Source organism: Cucurbita pepo, chromosome 16 (assembly GCF_057944985.1).
Source record: "Cucurbita pepo subsp. pepo isolate OVF chromosome 16, ASM5794498v1, whole genome shotgun sequence".
NCBI classification, from domain to species: domain Eukaryota; kingdom Viridiplantae; phylum Streptophyta; class Magnoliopsida; order Cucurbitales; family Cucurbitaceae; genus Cucurbita; species Cucurbita pepo.
Genome location: NC_141813.1, coordinates 7838317 through 7862638, shown reverse-complemented (window position 1 = coordinate 7862638; position 24322 = coordinate 7838317). Strand labels below are relative to the sequence as shown.

Below are 24322 nucleotides of genomic sequence, written 5' to 3'. Positions count from 1 at the left end.
TGATCCTGAGCTGTGGAAAGTATTGAGTTTGCTCTTGAACTCGTAAAAAGAGCAGTGTACCGGTTTGATCCTAAGCCGTGGAAAGGATTGAGTTTGCTCTGGCACTCGTAAAAAGAGTAGTGTAGCGAGTGCTGTGGTGTGTTTTTGTAAGATTTCAGACAATTATACCGGTTTGATCCTGAGCCGTGGAAAGGATTGAGTTTGCTCTTGAACTCGTAAAAAGAGCAGTGTACCAGTTTGATCCTAAGCCGTGGAAAGGATTGAGTTTGCTCTGGCACTCGTAAAAAGAGCAGTGTAGCGGTTGAGCTCTGATCCGAGGAAAGAGTCATAAAGTTTTATTCAAATTCCGACTCTGATCCGAGGAAAGAGTCATAAGGTTTTATTCAAATTCCCAAGAGGCGCTTGGGGAGTGGGGTAGGTCGAGTTTGACCGAACCACTATAAAACTACGGTGTTATATTTTCTAACCGTTATATTTTCTAACCCTTTTCCTATTTAAGTTATAAATTATTGGTAAGTTTTATTGCCTGGTATGAAGGTTGATTGTTATTAAAAAAAAAATAATAATAAAAAAAAAATAATTACATTGTTATTGCAGTTATTTCTTCTAGTTATATGTTGGTTATTTCTTAGTGAGGTTGTCGTTATTATTTTCCCCCAGGTATGAACTACTTATAATAATGAACGTATTGTCGCTATTGAGGCTGTCTTACATAAATTTTCATACTTTTGTCACACGAGTACAAGGTAACGTCGCTAATTAGGTTAGTAACGTCGCTAATTAGGTTAGAGAAAATTAGGGGCGTTACAATAGCCCAACCACCTTATTGGACTAATCTCTTTGATTTCATCATCATGACTACTTTCGGAGTAGTCCAGGTACTTATGCCTTTAAATTGGAAGTTAGATCTCGCCATGGTGAGAATACTACTTTCTTTTTGCAACAGTCTATACTAGCACGATTTTTAACTAGCCAATCCATGCCTAGTATTACGTTGAAATTAGTCATCTTTACTACTCTTAGGTCTATGCTTAAAGTTTGGTCGACTACTATTGCTTGCCCATTCTTTACTCTATCCTTAGTTACTAGGGTTTAATTCGAACCCTGTCTCTAATCTTGAGGCGGCCCCTCTTCAACCTCACCTCGTCCTCTTCCTCTAATAGTGGTAGTCACTTTCCTCGTCTTACTCTCTGCGTGGTCTGAACGGCATGGTTCTAGAACTTAAGATAGAGTTTCTTAAGTCTAAGGCTCATCACTATGGATATATATTATTTAAAATATATATACTAAAGTCACATCATATGGCAAACAAAATCACTTAGCATGCAACAAATCACATCATATTCTATAGTAAATACACGAAATATCACAAGAATTTCAATAATATCAATAGGAAAATGCATGGGAGTTCGAAAACATTTCTCTTTTCTTATCTTATACAAGGCGTACCTGATGGTGATGGGGCATCGACATTGGGACCATTGAACGTGCCAAGCCTACATCGTAAGCTAGTCTACAATCTAAAATCTAGACCTTTGATACCAACTGTAACGACGCAAAATTTCTACTTACTTAGAGTCGTTACTAACGTCTCATGCTCTGCTAAAATGCGAAATATAATTCTCAAAAGAAAACCTATCTCTAGTATAAATGTCTAAAACATTTAAAACATCTTCTATCTCTTAAAATCACAGTCATGGTCTTGCGTGTTTAATACGAAATATTTAAAAATTTAAAGAAAACAAAAACAATACAAAATAATCTAAAACAATGAGATGCAAAAAAAAAAAAAACCTATCTCTACTTGCAATGTCGCCGTCATCCGTACATATACGGCGCACAACCTAAGTATTTCGAAGAATACTTAGTGAGTGTCACTACTATAGGGGTCATACTAATGCAAAGATATGCAATCATGCTTGGAACCTATCTCTATCTCATCTCTTTGTTACATTAAGTAACACATGCTCGTTGGATATTTATATTAATATCATTTTCATGCTCTTAGGGTTGCGTCCTATGTCGGTCTATTGACTTGATTGAATATGGCACTCATCAACATATAGTATGTTTAATATGGAAAACATCAACATATTAATACAAACGTCATGTAATCATCATACTCATCATATCGCCATAAAGTGCATTAGGCATATCAAGTACGTCATACATCGAACTATATATATTACGCACATCATCAAGCATCATAACTCATACATCATCATATACTAGTATAAAACATCATATGATACAGCTCATACATCATCACAACTCATACATCATAAATTGTAACTCATACAATTTTTAGTCTATCCTATAGTAGGGCTACTTACCTAATTAGCTTAAGCTATTGTCATTAATTTAAAGTTCAATTTTGTCCTTTCAAATTCAAGTCAATCCAAGTGAACCTATTTGAGCTCATGACATCAGTTTTAAATCCGAACTTCTGCAAAATTATTCCTTTAATTTACAGTGGTCCATGTGTTAGATTTTATGAGAACATTAAAGTCAAGTATGGTTAAAGTTTTGAAATATTATATATATATATATATATAATTTATATATAATTATATTTTTATTAAAAATTTCATTACTTATCTATTGAAGTTAAAAAGAATTGATATATGTTACATTGTCCGGTACTTTCTTGCCGTTTTTTTTTTTTAATCATTTAATTCCATCCACCATTGTTCTATACTTTCTTGCCTTGGTTATTTCTTTTGTTTTATCATTTAATTCTGTTCTCTATTTTTTTTTTTCCTTTTTTCCTTCTTCTATTTACTTTTTTAGTTTTTAATTCTTTTTTAGTTTTTAATTCTGGCCCTGTATGGGTCACTCGCTCATTCATTGTTCTGTTCATTCTTCTTTCAAAATCGCCTTATTGAAAATCGTCCACGTTAATCTAGTTCTCTCAGCTTCACAAAACTTTTTAAATTCTCCTTTCCACTTCTTTAAGGTGGCAAACACAACTCTCAACTTCACTTTTCCACTTCTTTAAGGTGGCAAACACAACTCTCACGAAAACCCATATCAACAGATTTCATGTCTTTTCTTTTCAATTTCCAAAGTTTTGTTGTTAGCAAGATACACCTTTCTGAATTAAAATTTTAAAATAATTTCTTACTTGAATGTAACTTAGATACAAATGTTTTCTACCTAACCAAGTAGAAGAATATCCTTATTCGATGGGGAAATTTTATAAATTGAAAGTCTACATATTCAAGGATTGGTGGTTCCAGTGGGGTTTGGGCAACACTCTAAACACTCTAACCAACTGAACTATAGAACCTTGGACGTTTTAATAAAACCAATACTTAATGAAAATAATATAATTATATACTAAGAAATATTTTTGGTCTTGGAGAGAAATCGAGGGTGAGAATTCAATCATAAATACACAGAAGCTGTCAATAATTTTCAACGATAATTTTTGAAAGTTCAAGGATTTAAGGACTCGAGTCCTTAAAGAAAAATGGTTAGACGGTGTTGTTAGGACCGCACAACAACTTACACTTGATCTAGATAAATACAAAGAACACAAGAGAGAAAAGGTAGAAAGAATATTGGCTAGAGGTTTATATCGATGATTTTCAAATATATAAAGTAATAGATAATACATGGAGAATATATATTCAAATCACTTCCTATGCCGATTGAGTTTAATATCTTTATAAGAAATGGTTATTTACCATACATGTAAACATCTATTGTATATAGTCATTTACTATACATAGTTGTTTACTATATATGACCATTTACTATATATCATTCACTACATATAGTCTTACTACTTCTCAACATTGAGTGATCCATAAACAATTAGTAGGCTCCATAACCTAATAATTCTCCTATTTGGAAATTGATTTAGTCAACCGAGAATTTTATTCTCAGACGACTCTCATCCCCATCAATATCATCACTGCACTAAACTAACTAAGGTTGTGCACAACTTCAGTTTTCCAACATCAATATATTTTGTTAGCTGAGTTTTTTTTTTGCACCATTTATCTCCTCTAAACACATGTCACCATCTTCCACTAACTTTCGAGTGAAATGGTATCATATTTTTATATGTTTTGTCTTTGAATGATAGACCGAGATTTGTACCAATTGTATTGTAACCACTCGAAATTTTATACTTAATTTAAGGTCGTCGGTGTATACATATCATGAACATCATGGACTTATGTTTTTTGAAAACACCTTTTAAAAAATGACACAACAAAAGACTAAATAAAATAAATAAACATTTAAATTAAAAACATCATATTCTAGCCTAAATCTAAGAAAATAAATACGACTACCCTATGCATGTGTCATGGTCTCGAGTTGCGATGTCATCGTCAACCATACAAGAATATTGTCTTAACTTGAAATAGAGGTAGCACGTGGCTTAAGTATTTAAAGAAATACTAAGTAAGTGACCCCACTATTGGGGTTAAATGCAAGAACATGTGAATGCAATGACGAGACCTATCATAACAGTCTATTCTCCTTCGGTATGCTCTTAACGGGCAGCTTGGATGTGTACCATATACTTTACACACAACCCATACATGCGAGTATGGATTCACCAGTCAATTCGCACACTGTTGGGCCCCTTTCTTTGTCGGACGAGCATACTCTAGGAGCTCTTTATGTCGGACACCCATTAGAAGTAATAGCCATCACGACAACATTATGTTAAACATAATGATCATTTTCCTGTCTGACCGTCGCAACATTATGATAAACATAATGATCGTTTTCTTGCTTGGTCATTGCAGCATTATGATAACCATAATGATCATTTTCCTACCTCGTAACGTACACGTCCATACTATCGTGAAGGATAAGGGGTATTCCCCAATGCCTGAGCACACAATAATGCATGAGGTCCTAACATTTTTCCATTTTCATTATCATTTAATATAACCTCGCTAGTGTTCCGTACATATCATATCGTTTTTCTTATTATTTCATATATCGTTTATCATATCTTTCATGCATACGCTGAGGTTGTATTTCATGCTAGTTCGTCGTTTTACATGTCAATCATATCATATCATTCAAACTATATAAATATATCATATTATAACATTTCATGCTTCCGGACATAACAATTTTCATCATATACATATCATACCATATATATCTCTGTCATTCACAAGTCGTATCATAATCATATCATATCATAAACACTTTGTAGTCATATTGTTCCCTAACTTATCATAGCCTTAACATTCTTATACCTATCATAGCCATATCATTACATGAACGTATCTTAGTCATATTGTTATAGGAACGTATCCTCATATTGTTATAGGAACGTATCCTAACGCTATCGTTCTATCAATCTATCATAATTCTATCACTTTCTACCCATAACCTAACCATATTCTTTTATCAATCGATCGTGACCATATCGTTTTTATCAATCTCTCGTATCCATAGCACTTCGATACGTAACCTAACCTTAAGTTTCATGAACATATCTTACTTCTATCGTTACATTACGTTTAGTGCATCGTTTTCATATCTTATCTCAAACATATCATTGAACACATCGTACCATAAGTATTATCATACAATTCACATATTATAAGATATACATATAATTTCATAAGCATATTGATCCATAAAAAATTCACACATCTATATATATGACATGTACAAAACCATGGGGCACATGTAAACATCAAACATAATCATGCCGATAGTAAGACCACTTACCTGATTAGCTTAGGCTAGTGTCACCAATTTATCATTAAGAAAATTCAATTCTAAGATGTTTTTCAAAGATATTTTTCAAGATGGTAAATGACCAAAAGACCCTTATGAAAATTCTAAGATGTTTTTCAAGATCCTCGAAGGCTCAAAATACTATGAAAATTATATTAAGGGTAAGTATGCAAGGTTTTAAGGGGATTAGGAAACTTTGGAATGTGAACCAAGAGAAAAAGTACGAAACTACCCCTCAACCGTTTATAAGAAATCAAGGTTTTTATGAATAGCAAGTGACAAGATGGTTATGCAAGATTTGTACATGCAAATAAATATTTATGATTCATGTGGATGAGGGCGTACTCATTAAGAATTTTTCCTTAGTTGTACTTCAAGACTTGACAAATAAAACTCTTAGAATAAGGACCCGAGTAATTTCAAGATCAAAACACTTTCCGTTTCTTTTAGAAGCATATGATGTAATAGCCCAAGTAAATAAATAAATAAATAAAATTTTAAAAATTTACAATAAAAAAATCTTTCCCCACACTTCTCTCCATTAATCTCTCATCCATCCAATTCCCAATTATCTCTAGATAACAAATAACAAATGTCAAGATTTGTTTTTAGGGAAAACAAACGCTAGTGTTAAGGTATATCAGGTTCTCCAAAAACAAACATAAAAAAACAAAAAACAAAGTCATTGTTAAGGTATATATTAGATTTTTTTAAAAAAATTAATTTTGTTTATAGGAAATCGTAGCTTAGATCTTCTCTAATTCTGTGCAATTATTCTTCCCTAATTTTGTTTATAATTATTTAAATAGAAATTATGGTATGAAGCGAAAGAATCAATTAGAAGTTAGAAATTATTAGATAGAAGCCAAAGAATCAATTAGGAGTTAGAAAGAAGTTAGAAATTATTTGAAGAAGCCAAAGAATCAATTAGGAGTTAGAAATTATCATCCAAGCTAAAGAATCAATTAAAAATTGATTAGAATACTCGTAAATAAAAAGAGAAAAAAAAAAAAAATATATATATATATATATATATATATATATATATATATATATATAGATAAAAAGAGAGGAAATTTAAATACAAAGATGAGAGAGGAAGATTTTGGATTAACAAAAAAGATAGGCCAAGAAAATCTGAGAATAGAATTAATGCTATTATAATTAAAAGGTAAAAAAATATTGAGATAAGAAAGAGAGAGGAAGATTGGGAAGTAAGATTTAGAGTAAAAATCTATTAAAAATTATCCAATAAAATAAAAGAAAAAAAAGTGAAGATTCTGTGAATACTTCAAAACTAAAAGTAGATAGAAAAGTAAATACATAGACAAAGAACGAGAAAGATTCGGTGAATAGAATTAAATGATCAAACAAAAGAAATGACATAAAGGCAAGTTTTTTTTTAACAATAACTTTACTAAATTAATAACAATAGAAAATGAAATATTTAATAATATATAAAATATTTCAAGGCATTATTTAGACAAAAAAAAAAAAAAAAAAACTCTAATTTTCACATAAAATCTAATACATGGACCATTATAGATTAGAAGATTTTTTTTTTTTTTTTTTTTTTTTTTTTTTTTTACAAATTTGAATTTGAAACTGATTTCCTGGGCTGATATAGGTTGACTTGGATTTCAAATGATAGAATTGAAATTTAAGCAACCGCTTAAGCGTGACCTTCTTATAAGATATGCTAGAAATTGTATGAGTTACAATTTATAATATATATGCGTAAAATATATAGTTCGATGTATGACGTACTTGATATGCTTGATGCACTTTATGGCAATATGATGAGTATGATGATTGCATGACGTTTGTCTTAGCGAGTGAATTTGAAGTGTTCGAACTCAAATTAGAGAATATGCGCAATATATTTAACCGCATTTTGATTTAATTATGAATTAAACAAAATGAGAGAATTTGAGATGTTTAAATAAGATTTAAATATTTTAATTATAAATAGGGATTCATAATCATTATGTGCCCAAATTCATTGGGATTGGCATTTCATTTAATGTTAAATATTAATGAAATTGTTTAATTAATCATTTAATATTATTTTGAATTGAAATTTCATTTAATGTTAAATATTAATTAAATTGTTTAATTAATAATTTAATATTATTTTGATTTGAAATTAATTATTTAAATTAGTTGTTGAATTAAAATAGAGAAAGTCAAAATGTTAACTTTAATGGAAAAATCCATGTTTGAGTCAGTGGAATATTGAGTGTCAATATACGGTTTAACAAACTCGCATGTTTGCCCATCATTCTACAAATTTGAGTGTCAAAATTTGGTTAATTCAAACTTGCATGCTTGCAGCATAATCCCACAGATTTGAGTGAAATTTTAAATGTCAAAATTCGGTAATCTCAAATTTGCATGAACATCAACGTACATGGAAAGAATGCTTGAAAAACTTTGAGAAATTCTCTCAAAACTCTCTCTTTTCATATATTAAATTCCTATCAAGTTTAGTCACTCACTGGATTCCACAATCTCGTTCTAAGGCCGGAGAATAGTAGGGAAGACACTAGTAGTGGGTCGAAACCGGTTCGTGAGGAAAAAGGAATTTGAACTACAAAAGGTTAGTATTCAAACTCATTAAGTTTTAATGCTTTTGAACATGATAGCTAATTTACTATAATTGATGTACTTAGAGTGTCTAAGATCCAAATTTGTTCCGCATGTGTTATATTAACACCACCATCAGCACATGCATAGGGGTAGACTCATATTTAAATTCCTAGTCTTAGGTTAGAATAGGTTGGTTTGCATCTCATTGTTTTAATTATTTTGTATTGTATTTATTTTCTCTAAATTTGCAGTATTGTCTCTTTTAGTCCGTTACGTATCGCCATATCTCGAAGTTCCAGTTAGTTCTCTTACAAGTACCAAACCCAAGTTGATTCAAAATTTATACTACGGAGAAGAAGCACCAACACCATTATAAGGATTTACTCCATTGAACTTAAAACTTTTCTCAATGGGAAGTTTGAATATCACTTCCTTGGCATGAAAATTGATGAATGTGTATCGACTTCAGCCTCACGATTTTCAGACCATTGTAAGAAATGTTTCTTCCCCTCTCCAACGTGGGATCTCATAATTCACCCCTTTTGTGGCCCAACATCCTCACTGGCACATCTCTTGGTGATTAGTTCCGATATCATCTATTAAAATGCACTTATTAGGGAGAGGGAAAAAATGCACCTATTAGAGAGAGGTTTTCGTCCAAACCCACTGCTAACATCTCACAGTATTCACTTAGGGAGAGGTTTTCGTCCAAGCCCACTGCTAACATCTCACCGTCATCTCACAGTATTCACTTAGGGAGAGGTTTTCGTCACATCTCAATATTCACTTAGGGAGAGGTTTTCGTCCAAGCCCACTACTAACATCTCACAGTATTCACTTAGGGAGAGGTTTTCGTCCAAGCCCTCGTCACATCTCAGTATTCACTTAGGGAGAGCTTTTCGTCCAAGCCCTCGTCACATCTTAGTATTCACTAAGGGAGAGGTTTTCGTCCAAGCCCACTGCTAACATCTCACAGTATTCACTTAGGGAGAGGTTTTCATCCAAGCCCACTGCTAACAAAGACTGTCATCGCTCACAATATTAAAAAAAAAATGCACCTATTAAGGAAAGCTTTTCGCAGACATGCACCACATTGTATAAGGATTGTTTCAATATTTCATTCCCATCACTAGAAGGAAGGCTTGAACCTCCAACCTTGTGGTTTCTAACTAACTAAGCTATTCCAGCCAATCATTTATTACAATCAAAGCTCACCACTGGTAGATATTGTCGGCTTTCGTTCGTTACGTATCGCCATTAGCCTCATGATTTTAAATCGTATCTACTAGGAAGAGGTTTTTGGACCCTTGTAAGAAATGTTTCTTCTCCTCTCCAATCGATGTGGGATCTCATAATCCACCCCTTTTGTGGGCCCAACATCCTCACGGGCACATCTCCTGGTCATTAGTTCTGATATCATTTGTAAAAGTCCAAGCCCACTGCTAGCAGAGATTGTCCATTTTGGCACATTACGTATTACCATCAGCCTCATAGTATTAAAACATGCCTATTAGGGAGAGGTTTCTGCACCCTTATAAGGATTGCTTTGTTCCTCTCTCCAACCGCTAGCAGATATTGTCTGTTTTAGTTTTGTTAAGTATCGCCGTCAGCCCCACAGTTTTAAAACGCGTCTACTATGGAGACGTTTACACACCCTTATAAAGAATGCCTCATTCCCCTCTCAAACCAATGCGGGATCTCACAATAAGCAGTTAGAATGGTCGAGTGGTCTAAGGCGCTAGACTCAAGTTCTAGTCCTCGTAAGAGGGGCGTGGGTTCAAATCTCACTTCTAACAACTCATATTATTGTGAGGTAGATGTCGAGCCAAAGTGGACAAGATCTTCTATTATTAATGTTTGGGGGCTTGGTTGAATGTAGATATTTTTACGTATTGCCATCAGCCTCACAGTTTTAAAACGCGCCTATTAAGGAGAGATTTCCACACCCTTATAAGAATTGATGTTTCTTCCCCTCTCCAATCGATGTAGGATCTCATAATCCACTAATCCACCCGAGACCAGCAAGATTTTATTTTTGCTGCAAAAAATGGAAAGATATTATGCTATGCATTTATTCTCGCCAGAAAAGGTGCGCGATTTCCGACAAGAAAGTTATTACCTTAATGGAAACGTTATGAGACCCTTTATATTCATATGTTCAACCCTTCTCTTTCCTTAAAAACGATTTCTCTCCAAACCTTTCTCTCGGAACATTAGGGTTGCTATTTCTAAGAAAGGTTTTGAGTGGCAGTAAGATATAGACGTCAGAATCACCGTGCTTGTGTTGAAGACGTTGCATGACCGGCAGAAGCAAGAAGTTGTGCCGGGGGTCGTCCATGACAGAAAGGCGTCAGAATAGGTGAAGGTGTCGCGCGTCGTCAAAATCGAGGCTGCGAGAGAAATAGAGAAGGCTACGTCATCATCGTCGGCGCATCGTCGGAATCGGGGAGGCAGAAATTAGGGTTCGCTTTCTGGCGGGTAAGGAAGATGCGGGTTGGAATCGGGTCGGGTGCCTCTAAACCAGCCCACGGAAGAACGGTGGCTGCGTGCTTTTCGACCCAACACAGATGTGTGCTTGTAGCTCCGCTCTCGACTCTGCAGCATGTACGATGGCTTAGTTTCGTCAATTTTTACGACTCAGCTTGGCAGCTTAGTTGGTCGGCTCGGTGTCATTAGAATATTTCGATCTCAAGGTTTTTAGCTCTCTTGAAGCCGTTTCTGCCCTTATGTTTACCATCTGAGGTCAGTAGATTGTGTTGGGAGTTTATTTTGATAAATAGCATGAGATCTAGCTACGGTATGTTATGAAAGGTTCCTAATTTTTTATGTGGTTATTATAGGACGTAATTAACCATTGGAATTAGCTTATTGTGAATGACTTTGGCCAAGGCCATCGAGGTAAGTGACCTTACTGTTAGAGTTAGCTTACTACGTGTTGTATGATAGTGTGTGCCCTATGGCCCCTACATGCACCATATTTTATGTGATATGACTATATGATGTATAGATTATGTGACTGTTTACGCTATGAAAAGTTATGAATTATGTTGTCTGTTGACTATTGACTATTTACGTTATGAAAAGTTATGGATGATGTTGACTGTTGACTGTTTATACTATGAAAAGATAGTTGATCTGCTAGTATTATATGCCATGAAAATATTAATCGATGTCATGGATACACGTAGTATTATCGGGTCATGTCATGAAATGCTTATGGAATTGGAATGTATTTTCATGTTATGCATTATGCCACATAATATAAGTTATGTCATATGCCATGTAATGTAAGAAACGTATATGTGCTGTTAGCAATGCTTATGTAATGCCATGTAAGGTATGTCAAGGAACCTCATGCATATATGTATGTCACTTGCATCGGGATACTTCCCCTTTATGTTATGAAAGAATGAAATACAATATTTATGTTCGCCATGATATCATGCCTGCACTTTTTTGTTATGTGGTGTCTAGCGACGTGTAATACGTTGTGCCCAACCAAGCCAGGCCCAGCGGGTGCGTATGCGAGCCCGCCTAGCGGGTCCATGTGCGCGTACATGGGCCGTGTGCGAAGGAGTACCACACATCCAACCCTAACAGGAATAGAAAAGCGCCCAAGGCCATGTAAAGTTTACGAAAAGTTAGGTCCCACTCATATGTTGCATGTGTTTGCATTTCTAATCCCACCAGTGGGGTGACTTACTGATTATTTCATAAAATACTCAAGCCACGTGCTACCTACATTTGTTAGATAAAGAAAAGACGCCAATGTACGGTTGACGGTGGAGCTGAGGACACCATGGAAGTGGACGAGGGGCATTTTAGTAGTTTATGTTTGTAACGATTCAGATTTTTCATTTTTGTCTGATTGGGTTAAGACTTTATTTTATTTATATATATGACAAGATATTATGTTATGCATATATTCTGACTGGAAAATGTGCAATTTTCAACAATGAAGTTATTACCTAAAAATAAAATAAATAATTAAATGTAATCTCCAAAAAATAGAAGGATTCGTGCTAGACTTTTATTACCTAATAGAAATATTCCTATTTCTCTGAGTTTCCTTATCCTAAAAAAACCCTAGAATGCAAATGTCTTCATATTATTTTTATATTCCTATGTCCAACCTTTTACCCCCCTTGAAAATGATTTTCTCTCCAAACTTTCCTTCGGAACATTGGAGTTGCTCTTCGGAGGAAGAATCGAGTAGAAGTAAGGCATTGATGTTGGGATCATTGTGTCAAAGAAGGTTGACCATCGGAAATCGGTGTTGAGGACGTTGTGGGATTGTCGGTGCGTCGCCGGAATCGAGGAGGCGGAAACTAAAGTTCCGTCGCTTGTCGGGTAAGGAAGGCAAGGTTTTTGGAATAGGGTCGAGCTGCAGACGCACACCCAGCAGCTCCGGCAGCTTCGCACGCGTACACAGTGCGGGTCGGCTCGCACGTGTACGAAATCGGTTCGGTTCTGTCAATTACCGCAGCTCGACTTGGCGGCTTAGTTGGCCGGCTCGGCAACTAGGCTTAGCGGCAAGGTATCACTATAATATATCGATTCCAAGGTTTTTAGCCCTTTCGAAGCTGTTTCTGCCCTTAGTTTTACCATCCGAAGTCAGTATAGTTCCTAAACGTTAAAGACATATTAGGTCGGGGTTTATTTTGATAAATAGCATGAGGTTTAGCTAGGGTATGTTATGAAAGATTCTAAGTTTTTATGTGGTTATCATAGGACGTACTTAACCGCTGGGATTAGCTCGTTGTGAGTGACTTCAACTAAGACCATCGAGGTAAGTGACCTTACTGTTGAAGTTAGCTTACTACGTGTTGTATGATGGTGCGTGCACTGTGGCCCTTGCATGCTTCATATTTATGTGATATGATTATGTGATGTATAGATGGTGTTGACCGTAGATTGTGTATGTTATGTGATGTATGAACTTGTGTTGACTGTTGACTGTTTATGTTATGTGAAGGCATGAATGAGATGTTAGTATTATATGCCATGAATATGTCGATCGATGCCATAGATACACGTAGAATTATCGAGTCATGTCATGAGATGTTTATGCAACTAGAATGTTTATGTAATATGCCATGTAATGTAAGTCATGTGAGATGCTATGTGATGTAAGAAACGTAAATGCGATGTTAGCACTGCTTATGTAATGCCATGTTAGATATGTTAAGGGACCTCATGCATATATGCATGTCACGTGCATCGGGATTCTTCCCCTTTATGTTACGAAAGAATGAAATACAATATTTATGTTCGCCATGATATCATGCGGGCCCTTTTCTGTTCTGTGGTGTCCGGCTACGTGTAACACGTTGTGCCCGACCAAGTCAGGCCCAGGGGGTATGTTTATAAGCCCGCCTGGTGGGTCCATGTACACGTACATGGGCCATGTGTGAAGGAGTACCACACATCCAACCTTACCCGGAATAGAAAGGCGCCCAAGACTATGAAAAGTTTATGAAAAGATAGGTCCCGCTCATATGTTGCATGTGTTTGCATTCCTAACCCCAACAATGGGGTGACTTATTGAGTATTTCATAAAATACTCAAGCCACGTGCTACCTACATTTTTCAGGTAAAGGCAAGGCACCAATGTACAGTTGACGGCGGAGCTGAGGACACCATGGAAGTGGGAGAGGGGATATTTTTTGGAGTTTACCTTTATTGGACTGTTTTAAGTTATAGCATTGATTATTGGTTTATTTAGATTCTTTTTTTTTTTTAAATTCAGTTATTGAAAGTTTATTTTTGGAGATAGGTTGTTTGAGATTTATGAAAGTTTATGAAAGACTTTGTTTTGTTTACAAGGTTATTTATGATGAGCTTCAGCTTAATGAGTTATGTATGCATGAGTGACGTCACTAATTAGGTTAAAGAAAATTTAGGGCGTTACCATGTTTATTTGACTGATTCAAGTTAAAGCATTAAAATTGTTTTATTTAGATTTGTTTTGAATTCAGTTTTTATTTTCAGAGATAGGTTTGTTTTGGATTTTGAATGTCTATGAAAGACTTGTTGGGTATCCAAGGTTATTTATGATGAGCTTCCGCTTAATGAGTTGTGTATGCATAGGTGACGTCACCAATTAGGTCTAGAAAATTTGGGGCGTTACACTCTCTCCAACTGCTAGCAAATATTGTCTGTTTTAGTCCGTTAGGTATCGTCCTCAGCCTCATAGTTTTAAAATGCGTCTACTAGGTTGACGTTTACACACCCTTATAAGGAATGCTTCATTCCCCTCTCAAAATATTGCGGGATATCAAAATAAGCAGTCAGAATGGTTGAGTGGTTTAAGGTGCTAGACTCACCTTTTGGTCCTCATAAGAGGGCGTGGTTTCGACGAACACTACTTCTGACAAATCATATTATTGTGAGGTAGATGTTGAGCCAAAGTATTAATATTTTTTGACTTTTAAAAGTTAAGTCATGGATGTCAAGACATGATTTTTTAAACTTCGAATTTTGATAATATCTCGAAGAAGCAACCAACACCATTATAAGGATTGTTTCACTCCTCACTCCCATCACTAGAAAGATGGCTTGAACCTCCGAACAAGCTCTAACCAACTGAGCTATTGCAGCCAATCATTTGTTACGATCTAAGCCCACCACTAGATCATTTGTTACAATCTAAGCCCACCACTCGAAAGAGGTTTTCAGACCCTTGTAAGAAATGTTTCTTCCCCTCTCCCATCTTTGTGGGATCTCATAATCCACCCCTTCTGTGGGCCCAGCATCCTCACTGGCACATCTCTCGACGACTAGCTCTAATATCATTTTTAATAGTCCAAGCCCACGCTAGCAGAGATTGTCCATTTTGGCACATTATGTATTGCCATCAGCTTCACAATTTTAAAACACGCCTATTAGGGAGAGGTTTTTCCGCACCCTTATAACGATTGCTTTGTTTCTCTCTCCAACCGCTACTAGATATTGTCTGTTTTAGTCCGTTAAATATCGTCGTCAGCCTCGCAGTTTTAAAACGCGTCTACTAGGGAGACATTTACACACCCCTATAAGGAATGTTTCATTCCCCTCTCAAACCAATGTGGGATCTCACAATAAGCAGTCAGAATGGTCGAGTGGTCTAAGGCGCCAGACTCAAGTTCTAGTCCTCATAAGAGGGTGTGGGTTTAAATCCCACTTTTGACAATTCATATTTATTGTGAGGCAAATGTTGAGCCAAAGTGTATAATTTCTACTACATTGTGGCCCAAAGCAATTGACAAATATGAATTGAGAGCATGATAAGGGGGTGTGCGAGCCCCTTGGAGATCCACATTCGCATATTTGGGTTAAAGCATGATAAGGGGGTGTGCGAGCCCCTTGGAGATCCACATTCTCATGTGTGGGTCAAAGCATGATAAGGGGGTGAGCCCCTTGGAGATCCACATTCGCATGTGTGGATCAAAGCATGATAAGGGGGTGTGTGGTGTGGGTCAATTTTAGCAGAGCATGCGACGTTATAACGACTCTAAGAAAATAGAAATTTTTCATTAAAGTTGGTATCAAAAGATTTTGTAGACTAGCCTACAATGTAGGCTTGACACGTTCCTTGGTCCCAACGTCGATACCCCGTCACTGTCAGGTACGCCTTGTATAAGAAATGAGTTCGATAAAACAAGCAGAAATCCTATTTTAAAAATAACTAAAATACTAAGAATAATAAATAAAACAAGTGGTAAGCACGTAATGTGGGTGGCTACCCCGAGTACTAGAACTTGATCTCAATTGGTCTGTTGGATAACATAGGACGCAATCCTAAGAGCATGATAAGGGGGTGTGTGAGCCCCTTGGAGATCCACATTCGCACGTGTGGGTCAATTTTAAGAGATAGAAGATGTTTTAAATGTTTTCGACATTTATACTAGAGATAGGCTTTCTTTTGAGAGTTATATTTTACATTTTAGCATAGCATGAGACGCTAGTAACGACTTTATGTAAATAGAAATTTAGGGTCGTTACAGTTGGTATCAAAGGTCTAGATTTTAGATTTTGTAGACTAGCCTACAATGTAGGCTTGACACGTTCCATGGTCTCAACGTCAATGCCCCGTCACTGTTAGGTACGCCTTGTATAAGATAAGAAAAGAGAGATGCCTTAGACTTAAGAAACTCTATCTTGATTTCTAGAACCATGCCGCCCAGACCACGCAGAGAGTAAGACGAGGAAAGGGACTACTACCACTATTAGAGGAAGAGGACAAACTGAGGCCGAAGAGGGCTCGCCTCAAGATTAGAGACAGGGTTCGAATTAGAACCCTAGTAACTAAGGATAGAGTAATTTTGATATCATTTGGTGTCATTGCTTTCTCTTGGGTTGATTTCTTATCATTTGGTATCAAAGCTTTCCTTGGGTTGATTCCTTATTATTTGGTAGGAGAGCTCTCTCTTTGGTATCTATGGCTAACTGACGAAGGAAAACCAAAGTTCTTTGATGAGGCCCTATAAGTAGAAGATTCAACCAAGTGCTCTCTCTTTGGTATCTATGGCTAACCGACGAAGGAAAACCAAAATTCTTTGATGAGGCCCTATAAGTAGAAGATTCAACCAAGTGGGAGAAAGTTATGGATGATGAAATGGGCTCAGTTGCGAAGAATTATAAGTAGGTGTTGATTGACTTACCTATAGAAAAGAGAGCTCCGTTGAACAAATGGGTGTTCAGAATCAAAGTTGAATCAGATGACAAAGTAAGGTTAAAGGCTTGGTTAGTAACTTTTTATATAAATTTTTCTCTTTCATTTTCTTGTTCTTTCCCCTTCTATAGCATTCCTTTAAAAATAATTCATTTTTGAGAAATAAAAAATTCTACATTTTTAAAAATGGGTCGTTACACATACCTCTCCCTAAAACTCGATTCTCCATTAAATTTTAAAATGCAATTCAATTGATTGGTAGAGAACACTTACAAAACAAGTTATAATTTATTTAAAACTCATTTGTTTGTAAATAAGAAACGAGCTCTTTATATAATTATATTATTTTCAATTAAATATTGATTTAATCAAAACAATTAGGGTTCTGTAGTTCAGTTGGTTAGAGCATTGGTCTTATGAGCCGAAGGTCGCGGGTTCAAGCCCCGCTAGAACCACACATCCTTTTGTGATTTTCTCGTGTTTCCTATCTCTAGCTCACATAACCCTCTAAATTCCATCTTATTTTCTCTTATGACACAACTAATATATATATATATATATATATATATATATATATATATATATTACGCGCATCATCATACAGCATAACTCATACATCATCACAACTCATATATACTTCTATATGGCATCATACGACACCACTCATACATCATCATAGCTCATTCATCATAAATTATAACTCATACAATTTTTATGGTTGGCCTTAGCCGAAGTACTTTCTAATTAGCTAAACGTAGGCTCCCGCGAAGTACTCTCTAATTAGCTAAACGTAGGCTCCCGCGAAGTACTCTCTAATTAGCTAAACGTAGGCTCCCGTTCCTCGGGAGCTGCTCCAAAGGTTGACAGGGTTCGTTTTCTATTGCACCGTTTATCACCTTTCATTAGTATTTATCACCTTTCATTAGTATTTCTCATTTTAATTAATAATTCAACTAACAAATCGTTTATCACCTTTCATTAGTATTTCTCATTTTAATTAATAATTCAACTAACAAGATGAAATATGGCTCTAAAATAGGTTCGGGAGGATTGAAACGATAGAAATTGGGCTAAAAATGGTAACCATCGAAAAAGCGGCCAAAACCGCCACCGGAAAGCCGCAAAGGTAACCAACCATCGAAAAAACGGCCAAAACCGCTGTCGCGCCGCCAATTCGAAGGGGCTGCTTGAACCGCAGGTTGACACGTTGGCAGCAACAATGCGTGCTATGTCGTGCAAGAGCTCCGAGTGGAGGCGCGGGTTGGCTTGCAAATCGTCAGCTACAGGTGGGTCGCTGGGCTGCAAGTGAGTTTGGGCCTTGGGCTACTTGGGTTTTCGGGTTCTTAGGCCTCGGGTGGCGGATAGATCCGACCAGGATCCGTCAGATCTCTTCATCCTTACCCAACTTTTACTTGATTTTTAGGCGAAGTTTTCTCTCTCCTTTCCGTGACGTTTTCGACGTCGTTTTCAGTTCTTTTTCTTCATCTCCCTCTCTGTTTGCTTCTCCTCCTCTCTCCCACGGAGTTTCATGGTTGTTCGACGTCAGAGGAGGTGGATCAGGGATTCACAAAGAATTGATTTTTGGGTTTTCCTGGATTCACAATAAATTGATTTCTGGGTTTTCCTTCCTCTCGCATTTTGCTTCGTTTCTTCATTGCATGTGGTCTGAAGTTGGATGGCAGGAGAGAGCGGGAGGGAGAAGTTTGGCAGGCAATGTTGACGAAGAAAAAATTTCAGGAGGAATTGTTGGAAAAATAAAAACAGAAAAGCGTTGGAACAATTCGTTCTATACGTATGTAAAATGGTCAAAAGAAATAAATTTAAATAACTAATTTGAGTAAAAATATGAAACAAAAAACTAAACAAGAGAACAGTAGCCTTTTATCTAACAATCTACTCCTAATACTATCGTATATCTATCTTATTATTTGAACTCCAATCTTTGAAATGAAGTTCCTCAAATTTTACCCGCACCAGAGACTAGGTGAAAATGTCTCCATGTTGTTCCTCTGTTCAGATCTGTACACTCCGAGATGTAATGGAAACTAATCTCTATGTGCTTGCTCTGTTCGTACAAAACTGGATTTTTTTATCAAGGAGATCGTAGCTTTGTTGTCCACGTAAAGCATTGAGGGATCGTCTTCTTTTCTGATGAGTTCTTCCATTAGCCACGCAAGCCAGACCCCCTGTGTTGCTGTCGTGTACTCTGTTTTGCAAGAGGACAAAGCAACTACCTTTTGCTTAGTTGATTGCTAGCAGATCGCGCCACCTGAGAGGAAGTAAATCATCTCGCTAGTGCTCTTATGATCATCAACGTCACCGACCATGTCACTATCACTGTAGCCGACCAGCTCAAGCTTCTCTTTTCCTCTCCCTGCACAATATGTCACACCCCAGCCTCTGGTTCCAACCACATAGCGTAGGCTGCGCTTAACAGCCAAAAGATGCTCCTCCTTAGGTGCTTCCATAAACCTACTCATGTATCCAACGGAATAAGCAAGGTTAGGGCGTGTGTTTACCAAATAGCATACGCTCCCGACAATGCTGCAGTAATTGGTGGCGTTGACTGTCGTCGTAGTGCCGGCCTTCCTTAGCTGGACTCGTGCCTCCATTGGCGTCCTTGTAGGGTTACTATACACTAGCCTAGTTGTGTCCAACAGCTTCTTCGCCTACGCACTTTGACAGATGGTGATGCTTGCAGTACTTTGTTGCACTTCGATGCCAAGGTAGTAGCTGAACACGCCGAGATCGCTCATCTTGAAGTTCTTTGACATCTCCCTCTTGAATCTTCCAAAGACTTCCATGTTGACTCCAGTGATTATGAGGTCGTCGACGTACACTCCTACGATCAGTCGCTGCTCGTCATGGCCATGCGTGTACATGTCATGCTCAGAGGCACAATGCTTGAACTTCAGCGACAGTAGAGTGCTATCGAGCTTTGCGTTCCAGGCTTGTGGTGCTTGTCGAAGCCCATAGAGTGTCTTGTGTAGGCGCACTACCTTGCCGGAGTTGTCGTTGTCTAGGAAGCCAGGTGGTTATCGGACGTAGATGACCTCCTTCAGCTCTCCTTGAGGAAAGTGGACTTCACGTCCATGTGGTGGACCTCCCACGAATGATGTGTCGCGATCGCCAGCAATAAGTTGACAAATTCCAACCTTGCCACCGGAGCAGATACCTCTTCGAAGTCCACTCCTTGCTTCTGGACGTAGCCCTTTGCCACCAGACAGGCCTTGTGTTTCACAACTTCTCTCTCTTCATTACGCTTAAGTTTGAAGACCCATTTGAGCCCTATGGCTCGACGTCCCGGCAGCATATCCTCTAGACTCCACGTCTTGTTTTTTAGTGATGGATGTCATCTCTTCCTGCATTGCCTTCAGCTAGCACGGGTTCTTCTCTGCTCCAGTGTACTCAATCATAAAAACTCCATCATTAACTATGTTTTGGATCAATTTTATATTAGATGATAGGAATGTTGATTTTCAAACTAGCAAGGGGCATAATTCTTGAGGTAAGTTTAAATTAATGGAATTAAAATTCAAGGACCATTCTATTTAAAAAAATAATTAGGAGAAATAATACTAAAATTTGTCACCATTTATTATTAATAAACACTTTATTTTTTATAATTTTTTTAATCAACACATAGATATGGATAAGATAGATTATTATACCACTAGTCACGATGTTTAATTTTCATCACCATGCACATATTTTCACAAATCTATGATTTGACATCAACATAACAAATATAAATATAAATATATATATAGAATTATTAGAAGTGAGTCCCACATTGGTTAATTTAGTGGAAGATTATGAGTTTATAAGTGATGAATACTATATACATTGGTACGAAGCTTTTTGGGGAAGCCCGACTCAAAGTCATGAGAGCTTATGAGGTCGTCGACGTACACTCCTACGATTAGTCGCTGCTCGTCGTGGCCATGTGTGTACATGTCATGCTCAGAGGCACAATACTTGAACTTCAGTGACAGTAGAGTACTGTCGAGCTTTGCGTTCCAGGCTTGTGGTGCTTGTCGAAGCCCGTAGAGTGTCTTGTGCAGGCGCACTACCTTGTCGGAGTTGTTGTTGTCTAGAAAGCCAGGTTGCGTTCCAGGCTTGTGGTGCTTGTCGAAGCCCGTAGAGTGTCTTGTGCAGGCGCACTACCTTGCCGGAGTTGTTGTTGTCTAGGAAGCCAGGTGGACTACCTTGCCGGAGTTGTTGTTGTCTAGGAAGCCAGGTGGTTATCGAACGTAGATGACCTCCTTCAGCTCTCTGTTGAGGAAAGTGAACTTCACGTCCATGTGGTGGACCTCCCACGAATGATGTGTCGTGATCGCCAGATCGCCAGCAATAAGTTGACAAATTCCAACCTTGCCACCGGCGCAGATACCTCTTCGAAGTCCACTCCTTGCTTTTGGACGTAGCCCTTCGCCACCAGACAGCCCGTGTTTCACAACTTCTCTCTCTTCATTACGCTTCAGTTTGAAGACCCATTTGAGCCCTATGGCTCGACGTCCCGGCAGCATGTCCTCTAGACTCCACGTCTTGTTTTCAGTGATGGATGTCATCTCTTCCTACATTGCCTTCAGCTAGCACGGGTTCTTCTCTACTCCGGCGAAGGAGTTCGGTTCATCCGCACTGATGGCATGCAATTCGACCGCCTCTTCTTTGAGCTCGCGCACGGCCAGTCCCAGTCGTTCACCTCCTTCTAGTAGGTCTTCAATCCTCCGGTACTTGGCCACCACACCATCATCGTGATCGATATCCAGCATCGAACATGGTGTTGCAAACTCCACTAGTTCAGGGGGCTTAGCAGGAGTTGCAATTGATGTTGGTGTAGGCGTACCCGGTGCAGCTGCTGACAGAGGTGACAGTGTTCGATGTTGTGCCCCTCCTTCTCCCGGCTCGGTGACAAGGTACTCCACCGGTGAATTGATTTGGGTTTTGGTTCACCTCGGTCACGTTGTTCCACTGCTAGAAGGTGTTCTCATCAAAGACGACGTCGCACAACACGTGAGCTTGGCGAGGTAAGAACGCATGACCTTCATGTATGCGACGCAGCCAAACACTCGAAGATGATGTACTGCTGGCTTCTTGTTGTACCAGGCCTCGTGTGGCATCTTCCCATCAAGGCTTCGTGTTGGCAACCTATTGAGGAGGTAGACGACCTTCATGACCGCCACTCCCTAGAACCTCTCGGGCATCCTGGCCATCATCATCAACGACCTTGTTGTCCTGATGATGGTCTGATTTTGGCGCTCCACCATCCAGTTCTGTTGGAGAGAGTAGGGCGTCGTTAGGTGTCGCTGCATGTCGAGCTCGTTGCAATACTTACCAAAGCTCGACGAGGTGAATTTTTCACCTCGGTCCGTGCGTAGCACTCGTATCTTCTTCCCGCATTCGGGCTCCGCGCGCGCTTGAATGCGCTTAATTGCCTCTGTCGCCTCACTCTTCGCTTGTAGTAGAACCAGCCACATGAAGCAGCTTTTGTCATTGACCAGCAAGAGGAAGAGGGTCTTGCCGCCTGGGGTTGCCGCCTTGATGGGCCGGCAGATATCGCCATGCACGAGCTCCAACGGCTCACCAGCGTTGTAGGATACCTTAGACGGAAAGGGGGTGGGCCTCTACTTGCCGATGAGACACCCGTCGCACAACCTGTTCACGCCTTCGATTGCCGGCAAACCGTGCACCATCTCCTCCTTGTGTAGTTTTTGTAGAGCAGGAAAGTTTAGGTGCCCGTACCTTGCGTGCCACCTCCAAGCTACTTCTTCGGTCCTTGCCGAGAGGCTGATCGGTTGCTCTATCTCCAACTCTAGGATGTAGAGGCGGTTTTCCATGCAGCGAACTTGTGTGAGCAGTTGTCGTCGATCATCGCCGATCTTGAGTAGCCTACACTCAATGGAAATGTGGCAGCTGGCCTTATCGAGTTGACCCAGGCTCACAAGGTTAGCCTTGAGCCTTGGGATGAAGTAGACATCGGTCAGCTTTCGGTGCTCACCTCTCTTGCCGACGAACACGATGGTGTCGTGCCCTTCGATATCGACGATGGAGCCGTCACAAAATTTCGCCGTCCCGTAGATCCCTGATTCGAGCTCAAAGAATGAAGACCTAGCCCCGGTCATATAGTTTGTTGCCCCTGTGTCGAGGACCCATCGCCGGTGCTCGTGCTACTACAGCTAAATTGGCTCTTGCCCCTGTACCTAGCCCCTCCTTCAGCTAAATTGGCTCTCCAGCCGGTGCCTTTGTCACGTCGAGCTAGAGCTCTTCCTCGGGTTCAACGCTCATTGGAGTAGTTACGCCGTCGTCGATTACCTCCATGGATTTGGAATCGGAATTGGAGATGTCGGATAAGACCAATGCGCTCACCATGAAAAGAGTCGGCTTTTCTTCCTCAGATTGGGCCACATGGGTCTTCTCCTTGTTCCATTAATTCTTGCTCAAGTGACCTTGTGTCCCACAGTTCAAGCACTGGATCAGCCGTCATCAGTCGACTCCTTTTGATCCCTTTCTTTCCCATGCGTGCGCCCCGAGATTTCCATGACTTCTTACTGTCTTTGCCACTCGAGGACCCGTTGCTCTTGTCGGAGTTGTCGCGAAGCTTCAGGCTTGCAAGTCATTCCTCCTCAATGAGAAGTAGACGACCCTGCTTGTCGACAGCTGAAGAGGCATTCTTCTTCCTCTGTTCGACGTTGTGCAATCTTTCGGTCACCTCTTCCACCGTTAGGTCGTTCACGTCAAGTAATGTCTTGATGAAATCGTGACTTGCTCGAGGTGATCGAGGGCGACCTGCAACATCTTCTTCACGATTTCTGTCTTGTTGATGCTCCCACCGAGAGTGGTGATGTTGGTGAGCCCCGTGATCCGCATTGAAAAATCATCGACAGATTCACCGTCCTTAAAGCAGATCTCTGAGAGCTCCTTCTGTAGCTGCTCGATGTTGGACTCCCGCACTCGCTACACACCAACCCAACGGGATTTGATCTCCTCCCAAGCGGATTGTGCGGTGCGTTTGGTGGAGAGAGACGCCAGCATCTCTGGAGGTACAGACCGCAGTATAGCAGCAAATGCTAGCCTATCCTCCCGACACTTGTGTTGGTGTTTGTATAACACATGCGGAAGCAATTTGGATCTTAGGCACTTTTAGAACATCAATTATTGTAAATAACTAGCATGTTCATAAGTATTAAAACTTAATGGGTTTAAATACTAACCTTTTGTAGTTCAAACTTCTTTTGCCTCACGAATCGGTTTCGAACCACCACTAGTGTCTTCTCCACTATCCTCCGGCCTTAGAACGGGATTGTGGAATCCGGTGAGTGACTAAACTTGGGAGGGATTTTGTATATGTGAAAGAGA

General features: G+C 38.8%; 3 non-coding genes across 3 annotated transcripts; all 3 read left to right on the top strand.

The window, feature by feature from the left end:
* Window positions 1-10021: 10021 nt before the first annotated feature.
* Window positions 10022-10106, top strand: TRNAL-CAA (transfer RNA leucine (anticodon CAA)). Its single transcript has one exon. It is a non-coding gene; the product is annotated as a tRNA-Leu (tRNA).
* A 5290-nt stretch (window positions 10107-15396) lies between these two features.
* TRNAL-CAA (transfer RNA leucine (anticodon CAA)) lies at window positions 15397-15480 on the top strand. The gene has a single exon. It is a non-coding gene; the product is annotated as a tRNA-Leu (tRNA).
* Window positions 15481-17344: 1864 nt separating this feature from the next.
* TRNAI-UAU (transfer RNA isoleucine (anticodon UAU)) lies at window positions 17345-17418 on the top strand. The gene has a single exon. It is a non-coding gene; the product is annotated as a tRNA-Ile (tRNA).
* The last annotated feature ends 6904 nt before the right edge of the window (window positions 17419-24322 follow it).